The sequence below is a fragment of the Pleurodeles waltl genome, chromosome 2_2 (assembly GCF_031143425.1).
Source record: "Pleurodeles waltl isolate 20211129_DDA chromosome 2_2, aPleWal1.hap1.20221129, whole genome shotgun sequence".
NCBI classification, from domain to species: domain Eukaryota; kingdom Metazoa; phylum Chordata; class Amphibia; order Caudata; family Salamandridae; genus Pleurodeles; species Pleurodeles waltl.
Window position 1 is genome coordinate 7,562,722 of NC_090439.1, and position 15,972 is coordinate 7,578,693.

Here is a 15,972-nt window from a genome sequence, read left to right on the forward strand (position 1 = left end):
TGCCACTCTGCTGGACTGCACTCTGCTGAAGTCCTCCTTTGATGTGCTGATCTGCTACCCTCTTGCCTGGTTGAGAAGGGTTGGACCTGCATCTCCTGAACCCAGAACCCAGATTGACTCAAAGGGCTAGTTGGCTGGCCTCCTGATCTGAAGTCTCAGAGACATAACAGACATCCAACCACCCTGCTTCTGCACCTGGACTCTGCAATCTGTGAGTCTACCCTGCCAAGTGGTGCCACCCCAGTCCTGGACCCTTGCAAGTGGGCCTAAGGTGCTTGCCAGCGGAGCTGACTCATACTCTCTGTTAAGGGATGCCTCCCTGAGCAGAACCTACGCACTTCCTTGGCTGAGGGGCGCATCCTCGAGCAGATCAGACGCATCGCCGCTTCTGTGTGGATTGAACCCATTGCAAAAGACCTTGCATCATCGTTGCATGCCGCATCGTGGGTTCCACACATTACCTTTGGAAACACCACTGTGTGAAGTTTCCCCAGAGCAGGTCTTCACACTGTTTGCCAACAGCAGCCTCGACAATGATGCCAAATCTCTACAACGCAGCTTTACCACTCTTTGTAGCTGACACATCATCTCAGCTCTTTAAGGCATCCCCGACAAGGGCCTTCACATCACAAACGCGATTAACAGAATCTTCAACATCGCCAAAACAGGATGTTGCACCACACCCTCGCTGCATCTTGGAACCGACGCATCGCCTCGGCAGTGCGACGCTCCACAGCCAGGATTTAAAGTAATTTGTCCAGCGGGCCTAACTGGGTCCATGTAGCTCGCCCACACTCCATCATGTGCTGCCTGAACCTGTGACTTTGTCCCAGTCCAGTGTAACCAGATATCCCCAATAGCGCTTCATGCTTCTTGGTGCTATTTTTACCTAAATGCTCTACTAATTGGATTTTTGTCATTTGGTTTTGTTTCATTTATTAAAATCTGCTCTATGTTTCTAACTCTGTTGTGGGCTCATTTTGTAGTGTGTTTTCACTGTGTTACTGTTTGAAACATTGCCCAAATACTCTACACATTGCCTCTAGGTTAAGCCTGACTGCTCTGTGCCAAGCTACCAGGGGGTTGAGCACAGGTTAATTTGAGGTTTGTTTGTGTCTTATCCTGACAGGAATTATGGTTGCTTCTTCACCAGGGTTCACACCCCAGCCAAAAAACAATCCAATTTCTTAATTTCCTAAAACCTCTTACTACCTTTTAGTGCTACCCTTACATGAACAGTACAAGCTCCTTAATGTCACCCTTTATTGAACCCTAAAGACCCCTTACAATCCCATACTGCTACCCATATCTGAACCCTTTACACTACCCTTTCTCAAACCCTAAAAACTATTGTTTCCCCTTTATGCTACCCTTCCCTGAACCCTAAGAGCCCCTTACTACACATTAACGATACCCGCCCCTGAACCCTAAAAATCCCTTACCACTCCCCGCAGTTACTCACAGTGAACCCAAATACTCTTACTACCCATTAATGCTAGTCTTCATTGAACCCTAAAAACTCATGCTACTCTTTAATGCTACCTGTCTCGGAACCCCTTCCAGGTACCCTTTCATGAATCCTAAAAAGTCATACTACCCCTTAATGCATGTTGTGAACCAGAAAACCTACTAACTCTTAACACTACTCATCCCTGAACCCTAAAAAATCATTATTACCCAGAACGTTACCCTTCCCTGAACCTACAAACCTCTTTCGTACCCCTTAAAGGTACCATTTCTATGAACGATACCAACACCTTAATAACACCTTTCTCTGAACACTATGAAGTACATACTATCAATGTTATCCATCCTTGAGCTATGAAATTCCTAACTACCCTCTAAAGCTATCTTCTTTTAACTCTAAGAACTCCATACTACCCCTTAATAATACCCATCCCTGAACCCTAAAAATCCTTACTATCTCTTAAGGTTAATGTTCTCCTAATCCTAAAAACCTTACTACCCCTTAATGTTACTCTTAAATAAATTTTAGTAACCCGTAGTATCCCTTAACGCTACCTTTCCATGAAAATGACAAGCCTCTTAAAGCTACCCTTCATGAACCCTATATTCTCTTTACTGTCCTAAAATGCTACCATCCGGAAACCCTAAAAATCTCCTAATACTCCTTTACCACTTAACACTTCCCTTCCTTGATCAGTAAACATTTCTTGTTACCCCTTAACGCTACCCTACACTGCACTTTTATATTCCCTTACTAGCCCTTAACGCTATCTTCCCTGAACCCTAAAAATTACTTACTACCCCTAAATGGTACCATTCCTTGAACCTTAAACACCCCTTACTACACCTTAACTATACCCTTCTATGAACCCTACTGGCCTTTTTTCACCCCTTAATACTACTCATCCCCAAACTCTAGGAACCCTAACTAGCCCTTAACACAGCTCTTCCTTGAATCCTAAAAGCCCCTTACTACTCCTTAATGGTACCTATCCCTGAACTCTAAAATTATTAACTAGTCCTTAACGCTGACCTTCCATTCATCAACGGAAGTAGCAAAGGACAGTCAAGCATATCAGTTCTGTTCTAAATCTCAACCAGCATACACTGAAGTGCTAAATATAACACCATACTTACATCAATCAAGCCCTACGCTTTCACAAAGCAAGTCCACTTTGAAAGACACAACCCAAAGCATTACAAAGCCACTCCAGAGACAGATTGCAAATGATAGTGAGGCCAGCTTTTCTAAAAGTTTGTGTGAGTGATCGTGTGGTGCATACAACACAAACAGAAACTGATCAACTTTCCCAGGTATTAACGGTTTCATGCCGAAACTTGACTAGATCACTGTGACAAAATCACCTTGTACCACCAAGGCCCATCTCTCTCATAGTTATGCAAAGAGAACATAAAGAACCAAGAGCAACTCATATGTCCATGGGTGTTCACACAAAGTCAGATCTACTAAAATAGCACAACCCGGTTTTGCGTAAAATGCTAATGCCATAGAAATTGAGGTAAGAGCAAATAGGATGCAGAATATCATGTGATTTTCTTATTCGTTAGATGTGTATTTGCCTCAAATTTTAATATTTTGTGGGTCTTAGCCATGTGGGTAGTCCTCACACTGACATTTGTACTGGGTGCTGCATCTCAAGTACAAATCTTAAGCACAGAGTGCTTGGCTTGATTTTGGGCCATGGCACAACTTTTACAGTGGAACTAAAACAGCTTATCAGCATAAGCAACGAGTATGGCTCGTTGCCACAAGTCTTACTAGATTTGACACTGTTCATTTTTGGTTCAAGTCTGCGATAGCATAAGCTAGAGCATGTGTATTGCTTGCGAGACGCTGTTGTAGTTAGAAAAGGGCTTGAAACTCACCTGTCGCTCACCATTTGTTGGCTTGTGATGCACTCTTCTTTACATCCTCGTAATTCGTCCACTTCAGGCCTCGCATCCCTTCTGGTCCTTTCCCTGGAGCAGGGACCAAGCACTGATTAATTTAACTTAATTAGTGTCCGCATGCTGCTCCCAGGGTGATTGAGGTACTATTTCTCCACCCCTCACTCCCCTGGCTGCCTGCTGCTCCCTCATTGGCGTTTTTTTCTTGTTTTCTTAGCAAGTCTGCTGACCTACATGTGTATCGACTTAGCTGTGTATTGTTGCCTCTCTTATTTCTACTGTGCTGTTTCTGATATATATGTCGGACCTGAGTTTCTCATGTCTACAGAGCCATGCCTTTGAGCGTTGTCTCTTGCATTTCTCTTTCTGTGTCGCTGCAGTCTTTTGCATCTGTTTATTACGTCTGCTGTCTCTCGCCTCCGATCTGAGCCTGTCTCTGATGTCTGTCTCTGATCAAGGTCCCTTGTCATATGTCTCTGCAGTCTTTTATTTTTCTGATAGATGTGTCTGCTATGTCCTGTCTCTCTGTCTGCAGTCTGCCACCTCTGATTTTTGTGCCTATAGTCACTTTATTTTCATCTTTGTCACCACCCCTGTTGTCCCCTGTCGCTCTCTTTATTGTATCTCTCTGAACTTTGCCTCTACTTCCTGCCTCAGCAACCAATACTTATGTCTTTATGCCTGCAGTCACATATTACTGTATGTCTCTGCAGTCCCTGATGCTTGTTACTGCATATTCCCCTCTTTGATCTATTACTGCAGTCTCTGATCTTTGCCTCATCAGTCGCCTGTCTCTAATCTGTTTGTCTATCCATGTAGTCTTAGCACTTTTTTCTTAACTTTTAGCCATGCTGCACAGCAGCCGCACTGCTGTGCAACATGGCTAAAAGATATTGACAAATTCAATAGCTCTTGCATAGGCGAGGCCTATTGGCTTTGTCAATGCTTGGTTTTCTTTTTTTTACCAATCATGCAATGCAACACTGCTGATTTTCACGCAGTAAACTGGGCTTGGGAGCCTAGGAACGGGGAGACCAACACTTAATTCTCCCACCTTCTTAAGATGAAAGCTACTTGGATGCTGGAACATTGTTCAAAATTCTGGGCCTGATATAGAGGTTTGGCAGACAGGCTACTCCATCACCAACGGTAATGGATATCTATCTGCCTCACGAAAAGTGCATTATATCCTATGGTGTTTCTAATAAGAAGGACATGATATATATGCCTCATTTGTGATGGAGTAACTCATCCACCAAACACTACACTAAGCCCACTGTCACGTTTACATTGAATGTAAAAGGTTAAGGGACCACTACATGTCCACCAAAAAGTTATGACCCGCTCTGCAATGTTTCAAGATGGAAGGGGGGACAAGTGAGGAATTGTCAAAGTAAAACATTTTAAAACACATCAGTGAATGAAATACTAATAAACAAAAACATATCAGTAAATGCATAACAACATATACACCTGTTGAAAGACTGACATCGTCATTATCTGGGAGCAAAACATTGCCGTCATGTGGAAATAGCATGAAGTTTCAGGAATTCTAGAGACTCCACAGACGTGTCTCCCATTTGTGACAGGAGAAGGAATGTGTAGAAAGACAAACTGTCGGGGCCTGACTGTGGGCTACTGCTGGACAACACCTTATAGGTGTATGTTGCTGTAGCACCAGTGAGAATTAACTCACATAATAGATCAGGGGTGGGAGAGGGTTCACATGAAGCCTAACTTAACGTCAAATAGGCAGAGATCTCTCATGCAGTCCGACACCGGTTCTCTTCGGTGCTTCTGGGAGGCTGAAGTGGGGTCCGTCCCCTTCATATGAGAATTTTGGACTGTATTCCTCTTGTTCTGTGGTTCGGGGGAGGGGACTGTTTTCGGGTTATATGTTTAGTCTGGGGAGTGTTGGAAAATGGGCTATTGGCAAGGGCAGGTAAGTACCTACACTTGGCAATAGGCCACTAACCTCCACTTAGGTCCAGTTAGGTCTCAGTTAAATTAAAACCAGCTCAACCCTTGGTAGCTTGGCAACAAGCGGCAAGGCTTAACTTGGGAGACAGAGTGTAAAGCATTCAAATATCACAAAACAGTAATCAAATAAAACACAGGAAACAGTTTAAAAATCCAAAATCAATTTACAAAAATAGATTATATTTTAATCGTTAAAATGACACAAAAACAAATAAAATCGGCTAAGGGGAACAAGAAATGTGAATTTTTGAAGAGTGAATGCTTTCTAGTGCATAGAAGCAACTAGCGCTCAAATGGTTAAAAAAAGGTCGCATTGGAAAGGAACAAAGTCCAGAGTTCAGGCCACCAACGAGGTAACACTGTCACACTTACTTTCAGAAGTGTTTGATTCAGGAAAGTGGTCCACAGCACCAGCCAAGGGTTCGGAGGCTCTAGTATGCCTCTTGGGGTCTGGGACTACAACTCCCACAATGCACCTCTTCAATTTATGGAGTTGCTCCAAACATCTTCAAACTTCTGGATCTTCTTCCAGAGGTCCTTTTTGTGTCCTTGAAGTCTCCACAATGATCCAAGGTTCCAGAAACTCTGAGTTGCTCCTCCCACAGGCACATCTGTTTGTGTGAAGCCAGGCCACTTCACACCTCATCAAGGCAGCCTGGCCAGGCTGCCAGAGGCTGGCCAATCAGAGCACAGCAGCAAAAACACTGCAGGGCTGAAGTTGGCAACTTTTCAGGTAAAGTTTAAAACTCTTTACCTGAATAAGTTATATTAAATCCAACAACTGGAATTTGTGGGATTTATTACAACAATTAATTTGATACTAAACGTCTGGTATCTGTTACTTAAGGGGACTTTTAAAATTAAAATAAAGTCTCCCCAGTCTAGCCTATGGAGGCCATTCACTACAATGAGGGAAAAACGAATTTGGTTGTTTTTACCTCATCAGGGCTTATAAAACAATTTTTATAAGGTCCCTGCTTATAGTTACATGGCACCCAGCCGTAGGGGCACATAGGGCAAAATAAGATAGTTTAAGACTTTGGAACTACTTTTAATTCCAAAGTCGAATTTGCATATAATTTTAATTTAAAAGCAGCCAGCAAGGCAAGCCTGCCTTTAAAATGGCACTGGGCACCTCAGCAGTGCACCTATAGGTGCACTACCTATGCTGGGGTCACTAAACCTACATGCCCTACCATATACTAGGGACTTATAGGTAGGTTGACTTAGCCAATTATAATTAGCCTAATTTCCATACTGGGTTTACACAGAGCACGGGCCCTGGGACTGGTTAGCAGTACACAGGGCACCATCAGAGTCAGGAAAACACCAGCAAAAAGGGGAAAATGGGGGCAAAAAGTTAGGGGGCCTCTGCAATCCGCCCTGGTCTCTCACAGGGAGTTTTTGCAGTCTCACATGGCAACTTGTCATCTCACAATAACATCACCGCAAAGGGTGGGACCCACTTCACCACATTGCATTAAAGCTATTCACACTGAATGTGAGGGCCTTAAGTCCCTCACAAATAGGTGTCTAGTCTAGAGATACCTTAGAAAACAAAAGGCTGATATCCGTTCAGGAAACTCATATACTGCGGAAGGATCAATGCCGAATAAAAAACAAGCACTACCCAACTCCATAATGGGCCTCTGGAGAAAAAGAAATGGTGGGGATGTTTGTCAAGAAGAACCTTAATTTCCACAGAGGTGACATTGTTCGGGCTCTGGAGGATTATTATCTTAAAATAGAGGCCAAGCTACAAAACACAGCAAACACGCTTCTAAACATCTATGCCACTAATGTTCATCAGGAGCACTTCTGGCCAAAGGTCATGGACCAGATAATGGGTAAAGAATGAGGAGAGATGATCAGGGAAGAGATTTTAACAATGGTATGGGGTTCAGACACAGACAGGACCCTGCAATCCACTCACTCAGTCAATGCTACTTCCAAATGGCTAAACATAAAGTTCACAGAACAGGGCCTGGAAGATGCTTGGGAATATTTTCACCCAGATGGGAGCAAGTATTTCTATTTTTTATTTGCACGGCCACAAGTCGCACTCAAGAACAGATATACTGTTTGTATCGAGGGAGAATTTGGGGCATGGTGGAGGTGGAGATGTCGGGTAGCATGATCTCAGATCAGAGTCAAGTGTTGGTTACACTGGCGGGGGATCCTTGCATAGGAAGAAACTAGTCATGGAAATATCAGCCATCTATCAAATGGTAGGCAGTTAATAAAGAACTCTATCAGAGTATAAAAGAATATTTTAAAGAAAATAACAAGACTACAAGCCCAATTTGAGGGTAAGGTGGAGAGAGCCCTACTTACAGTAAAACAGCTATTCTAAGAGCAGGTTAATAAAATGCAAAGACTTTTGGCAGGCAAACACAGGGCCCAACAAAAATGAAAGAACATATCACTGTCGTGAGGGCTCAGTTGGGAAATAAATAACTATTGAGGAAGGGAAGAGGGATTTCTTCTTGTAATTCGACCACTCACTGTACTCTGCAGGGAATGAACTGATGTGCCTTACCCAGGCCTTTCTAGATAGAGTTCATATGTCAACTACCCCCGAGAGGCAAACAAACGTTCATCAACCCATAACAACACAGGAAATTCTCCAAACCATAAAATCTATTCAACCTAATAAAGCCCAGGGTCCAGACGGACTAGCAATGTCTTTTATAGGGATTTTGTGCCTCTTTTGGTGGACCTTGTTACTACACTGATCAATTTGTTCTGGGAAGATGCAAGAATCACACACGCTATGCGGGAGGATGAGGCGATAGTCCTTCCCAAACCTGGTAAACCATCAGCCAACTGTAAATCATACAGGTCAACAGCTCTACTCAATAGGGACATTAAGGGGCATATATATATATACCCTGTTTGCGCTGAATTAGCGTCATTTTCTTTACGCTGATTCAGCTCAATCCCAACGCCATATTTATATTTTGATGCTAGACTCGCCTAGCGTCAAAATATTGGTGTTAACGTAATTTTTCAGATGTGTGAAACATCCTTGTGTCAATGAGATGCAGGATAGGCGTTCCCTCCCAAAATTGGCTGAAACACCCTAGCACCATATTTAAACACCCGGTAAAAAAAGACGCACGGGTGGGAGGCGGACCCAATAAATGTTGTTAAGACCAATGTGTGTCAAAAAATTAACTCCTGGGTCAGGGCAGGGGTTTAAATGACACACCACTACTTAAGAAAAACACACAGAAGCAACATTACAACCCACAAGAGAAGATGGAAGTGATACTGATACACCTTGCTAAATGGCGCAGAGGACAGCAACCACACCCGCAATCACCAGCACGACAACGCAGCCCACAAAGGCAATTCAGAAGGCAGGAGAGGGTCTTCAGAACCAGGACAATCCTTCATGGCCTCAGGTACCTGGACTTAATTAGGACTTATAGACTCAACCGTCAAGCCATAATACACCTGCTGCACCACATTGAGCCACGAATTGCAGCCAGCCTGCAGACCCCACACAACATACCACCTATAACAAAGCTGCTCGTTGTCCTGCACATGCTGGCAAGTGGCTCATTCCAAACAATGGATGGTTGGTGGTATCTCATAGCCGTCGTTCTCTGCATTCCTGCCACAGGTGTTAGACGGCATCATCTCCCTGACATCCCGCCACATCAGATTCCCCAGCACCCAGCAAAAGCAGCAGGAGAACAAACAAGGGGTTCTATCAAATACATGGCTTCCCGCATGTGTTCGGTGCAATGGACTGCACCCATGGCCGGCTCGTACCACCTGCAGCAACAGAGCACTTATACCGGAATCGCAAACACATGCATTCCATGAATATGCAGGCCATGGTGGACCACACCAGATTATTCATAAACATTTTGGCCAAGTATCCTGGGAGTGTCAATGGCGCCTACATATTCCGGCTCAGCAGGATCAATGAACAATTCAAGGATGGACAATTTGTAAATGGCCTACTTGTGGGTAAGTCTTCAAATCTAGTAATGTACACCCAACACCCCAACCCTGTCGGACACACAAGACATTCACAACTACAGTAACATATGGCCAGGGTTACACACATGTGTGGGTGATAACACATATGCACCATGCTGCAGTACAACACAATCAGTGCACAACATCAATACATACACCCACATGTACGTAACACACCCACAACTTGACAGGCACACCACAGGAAGGACAGGTGCAAACATGTACCCTTTGAAAACAGCAGAACTACACAGACCACCACAAGTGCCCTCAGGTTGCCCACTATGTACACATCACACACACTACACCAAACAAACAATATCACAGACACATCAAAGGCATACACCATGCCCATGTCATGTAACTTCCAAAAAGGCACAGATGACTCAAGCCATGCTGTGCAAATCACTGCCAGAACAAATATCAAACACCACACAACTTCCGCCTATATCAACTGCATCTCATAAACACCTACCTAAATTACCTGTAGTGTGCAGAAACATCTGCCTGACTCATTGGCTCACACACATAGAAATACAAGAACAATCCCCATCACATACCATGTGCCAGATGTGTGAGAAGTGGAACCACAGTCACTGTAGTGCAACCTCACATGCAACACTCACTGACTCACAACACCATCATGTCTGTACCAGATACAAGAAATGGCCTAACAGGGACAGAGACACAGTCAGGCAGTGCAGATCATGGATGTCATAGTGGGACCCAGTAGGAGACCACAGGACTTCACTGACCTCACATGCACTGTGCCAAGGGGGCACATTTGCTAAGTAGCTGAGCTACATCCCATAACCTGCACTGTGCATGTGTCAACAGTAGAAATGCATATTAATGTTTAGGAAGATAGGAGAGACACTGCTAGTTATGTTTATCATCCTGTGACAATGGGATACACACCCTTGTACCCCTCATGGCTGACACAAACATTAGCTGCCACTCAGGAACACCAAGGGAACAATGTAGTAGCCCACAGTTTTAGAGTCATGGCCTGCACAGTATGTACATCTTGGCAGAGGAAACATCTCTTAATTAGTTGAAGGCACATTCTGAATTGGCCACCCTCCCATGCTGCATGTAGCATGGAAGGGGTTTGCAATGTTTCTCACTGCAGGTCTATCACCACAAGATACATACCATAAAGATGCAGACTCACATGTAGCTGTCCTCTAAAACCTGAGGAAGTGCCAAGAACAAATACCACCCCAGGGGTGCCGTATGCAGTTGCAAATAGGAATTAGACTGTGCAATGAACCCCAGATGAGTGTGGCACAAATGCATGCTGCACACAGCTGCACACACAGAAAGAGACAATTGGCCATCAAAAAAGCATATGTCCAGGGCATGTACCGTCTAGCACAGATACATCCACCTCCACAAGGAAGATAGTCAAGTACCCTGTTGTAGGGTAGGTAGCGTTGGTGCACGGCTACACATGAGCAATTAGTAACATGTCACACATGGGGCATTCGTGCATAGTAGAAATGTTGCAGGACACGGCAGCCAATTTAGAAGACACGTTGTGCATTCATACATTCCAGTTTCATAGGCCCTAAGTGTCACACATCATCTGCAATGACACATGTCAAAAGGGATGAGATGTCCAGGCACTGTAGTGCTACCATGTTGCCACCACATCTGACCCCATTGTGTTGTTAGGATGTGTCATGTCCTCTCTAGTGATAGCATACTGATACAAAGGTGCACTACACAGCGCATGGTACATACATAATAACTATCAGTGTGGAATCCAAATAAATTGTTCTAGGTCCTTGACCCAAACCCAAGATTGTCATGTCCAACAACCAAGAGCTGAGGAAAGATCACACAAGGATGGGAACTCACACCAAAACATAAATGCATATGAGCCACAACCAGATCCTAATATCAACTGCATGCTACATGACTTACCTGTTGCAAGCCCTTACAACAAATTACTCCTGTAATCTTTTGCAGCAGATCTGAGTTATGGCATACAGCTATGGATAATGACCCCACTTCAGAACCCAAGCACAGCAGCAGAGTGTGCATATAATGAGGGACATCAGAGGACACGGATCATTGTGGACAGGACATTTGGCATCCTGAAGTCCAGATTCAATTGCCTGAACATCACAGGAGCAACACAAAAGGATGATGGACGGAGTGCTGAACAATGCAAACACTCACCCCCAGTCACAGATCTGGGTTTAATCCATCGTTCTTTTGCTCACCATGCCACCCCAGTTTGGACCCAGCCATATGCAAATCAGTCTTGACCCTGTTCCTCATGGGAACAGTCCAGCCCGAACTGCCAAGCCAGGTCCTCCCTGGACTGGAAGCAAGCATCCTGGGACCGGTTTCAGGGTTTCAGGGTTTCAGGGTTTCAGGGTTTCAGGGTTTCAGGGTTTCAGGGTTTCAGGGTTTCAGGGTTTCACCCTTCATCAGCCAGGCTAGCTTGAATCCAGTGGCACCGTGAGCAAGGGACCTACGTCTGGGCATTCCCTTCCCACTTAGGGCAACATAGGGCAACATTAGCAACACAAAAGGATGATGAACGGAGTGCTGAACAATGCAAACACTCACCCCCAGTCACAGATCTCGGTTTAATCCATCATTCTTTTGCTCACCATGCCACCCCAGTTTGGACCCAGCCATATGCAAATAAGTCTTGACCTTGTCCTCATGGGAACAGTCCAGCCCAAATAGCCAAGCCAGGTCCTCCCTGGACTGGAAACAAGCATCCTGTGACCGGTTTTAGGGTTTCACGCTTCATCAGCCAGGCTAGCTTGAATCCAGTGGCACAGTGAGCAAGGGACCCACGTCTGGGCATTCCCTTCCCACTTAGGGCAACATTAGCAACACAAAAGGATGATGGACGGAGTGCTGAACACTGCTAACACTCACCCCCAGTCACAGATCTGGGTTTAATCCATCATTCTTTTGCTTACCATGCCACCCCAGTTTGGACCCAGCCATATGCAATTCAGTCTTGACCCTGTTCGTCATGGGAACAGTCCAGCCTAAACTGCCAAGCCAGGTTCTCCCTGGACTGGAAACAAGCATCCTGGGATGGTTTCAGGGTTTCACCCTTCATCAGCCAGGCTGGCTTGAATCCAGTGGCACAGTGAGCAAGGGACCCACGTCTGGGCATTCCCTTCCCACTTAGGGCAACATTAGTAACACAAAAGGATGATGGACGGAGTGCTGAACAATGCAAACACTCACCCCCAGTCACAGATCTGGGTTTAATCCATCATTCTTTTGCTTACCGTGCCACTCCAGTTTGGACCCAGCCATATGCAAATCAGTCTTGACCCTGTTCGACATGGGAACAGTCCAGCCTAAACTGCCAAGCTAGGTCCTCCCTGGACTGGAAACAAGCATCCTGGGACCGATTTCAGGGTTTCACGCTTCATCAGCCAGGCTAGCTTGAATCCAGTGGCACAGTGAGCAAGGGACCCAAGTCTGGGCATTCCCTTCCCACTTAGGGCAACATGAGCAACACAAAAGAATGATGGACGGAGTGCTGAACACTGCAAATACTCACCCCCAGTCACAGATCTGGGTTTAATCCATCATTCTTTTGCTTACCATGCCTCCCCAGTTTGGACCCAGCCATATGCAAGTCAGTCTTGCCCTGTTCCTCATGGGAACAGTCCAGCCCGAACTGCCAATCCAGGTCCTCCCTGGACTGGAAACAAGCATCCTGGGACCGGTTTCATGATTTTACCCTTCATCAGCCAGGCTAGCTTGAATCCAGTGGCACAGTGAGCAAGGGACCTACGTCTGGGCATTCCCTTCCCACTTAGGGCAACATCAGCAACACAAAAGGATGATGGATGGAGTGCTGAACAATGCAAACACTCACCCCCAGTCACAGATCTGGGTTTAATCCATTGTTCTTTTGATCATCATGCCACCCCAGTTTGGACCCAGCCATATGCAAATCAGTCTTGACCCTGTTCCTCATGGGAAAAGTCCAGCATGAACTACCAAGCCAGGCCCTCCCTGGACTGGAAACAAGCATCCTGGGACCGATTTCAGGGTTTCACCCTTCATCAGCCAGCCTAGCTTGAATCCAGTGGCACAGTGAGCAAGGGACCCACGTCTCGGCATTCCCTTCCCACTTAGGCCAACATTAGCAACACAAAAGGATGATGGACAGAGTGCTGAACAATGCAAAGACTCACCCTCAGTCACAGATCTGGGTTTAATCCATCGTTCTTTTGCTCACCATGCCACCCCAGTTTGGACCCAGCCATATGTGGGACCAGTTTCAGGGTTTCAGGGTTTCATCTTTCATCAGCCAGGCTAACTTGAATCCAGTGGCACATTGAGCAAGGGACCCACGTCTGGGCATTCCCTTCCCACTTAGGGCAACATTAGTAACACAAAAGGATGATGGACGGAGTGCTGAACAATGCAAACACTAACCCCCAGTCACAGATTTGGGTTTAATCCATCGTTCTTTTGCTCACCATGCCACCCCAGTTTGGACCCAGCCATATGCAAATCAGTCTTGACCCTGTTCCTCCTGGGAACAGTCCAGCCCGAACTGCCAAGCCAGGTCCTCCCTGGGCTGGAAACAAGAATCCTGGGACCGATTTCAGGGTTTCGCCCTTCATCAGCCAGGCTAGCTTGAATCCAGTGGCACAGTGAGCAAGGGACCCACGTCTGGGCATTCCCTTCCCACTTAGGGCAACATCAGCAACACAAAAGGATAATCGACGCAGTGCTGAACAATGCAAACACTCACCCCTCAGTCACAGATCAGAGTTTAATCCATCGTTCTTTTGCTCACCATGCCACCCCAGTCTGGACCCAGCCATATGCAAATCAGTCTTGACACTGTTCCTCATGGGAACAGTCCAAACCGAACTGCCAAGCCAGGTCCTCCCTGGACTGGAAACAAGCATCCTGGGACCGGTTTCATGGTTTCACCCTTCATCAGCCAGGCTAGCTTGAATCTGGTGGCATGGCAAGCACGGAACCCAGGTCTGGGCATACCATTCCCACTAGGGGTGATAAATGTAAAAACAACAGAAAATGGATGGAATGCAGAACAAATCAAACATTCACCCTAGTCACAGATCTGGGTTTCATCCATCAGTTTTTTTGCTTGCCATGCCATTCCAGCTCAGACCCAGCCATATGCAAATCAGTCTTGACCCTGTTCCTCATGGGAACAGTCCAGCCCGAACTGCCAAGCCAGGTCCTCCCAGGACTCGAAACAAGCATCCTGGGACCGATTTCAGGGTTTCTGTTTTTTTTAACATCACAGGAGGCAGCCTCATATATGCCCCACGAATAGTCTGCAAGATCATATTGACTTGTGCTATCCTGCACAACATATGTGTACGGATGAACGTACCATTATATGAGCAGGTTGATTACCTGCCTGAGGAGGAGGATGGTGGAGAAGAAAATGAGGGGGAAGACCACAACACAGCTGCTGGAACACGCTGCAGACTGCACATTGTACAGAACTTCTTCACATAATCATCACGTACCTCACCTTGTAAATTTTGCCAATAAACATCTTACTCATGCACACACTCTGTCTTTGGTGTCTTCAATCTCTTAAACATATACTTTAGGATTATGAGTCTAACCTCAGGGCGCATGTCACAAATACAAATCTAATGAGTGCTGTAGCAACATCACATGTGAAGCGTAAGAGTGAACTGCTACCATCACACACAACACAATTAGCCTCATCACTTGAATGTGACAACTGAAGGACACAGTTTATGGTGAAATCATAAAAATCCCCCACGGGAAAACCAAACCAGTCACTCCACACTCACACAAACAAGGAATCACTCTATTGATCAGCCTGAAGACAAAGGAATCAAGGGTAAATATTTAATATAATTCCAAATAAAACCCCAGATCATACAGTAACAAGATAAACACATCAATACTAAGACATCAATAAAACAAAATAAATATCAAGTAAAATTCAATAAAAGGGAAACAAACAAAAGACATATACAATAGTCTATAAAATGAGACTGTCCCAATATTGATAGGTGTAGGCCTATCGATAATTGTCAGCAATCCTTATTCGAAAAGAGCCTCCTCCTATGGGTCCAGTGAGAGTAAAGCGTCAACGCATTTCGGTGGGCTTCCAAACCTTTTTCACCACCTTCTTCAGGACTAAATAATATGCTCCCCAAGGTAGTTCAATCAAACCTCCATAAAAGCCAGTACACAACATCCACACTGATACAAATAGATACTTTCCTCGACCTCCACAGTCTTTAGTAAGTATATTTCATGGAGTCCAAATATATTCAAATAAAATAGTTCAGAACCGAATATTATTCATCGAGTTCAAGCCTTAATTCTCTAAGTCGGCGTTCTTGTCTTTATTTAACCACTTTGCATTTTGTTCAGTCCAGTTTATGGACCACAACATATTAATTACATCCATGTTGCCAGCTTGTATGACAATAGCTCATCACACACAACAACTACATGTCTAAAAATGGCCTAAATAAGGGGCCCACACGAGGCAGTGGATGTCGAAATATGGTGAGGCTGTAATGTTTGAACAGACCACTAACACAACTCAGTGTGAAAGTTGCAATGGCTGCATGGAGCATGTGTGACAAGGTGGGGACA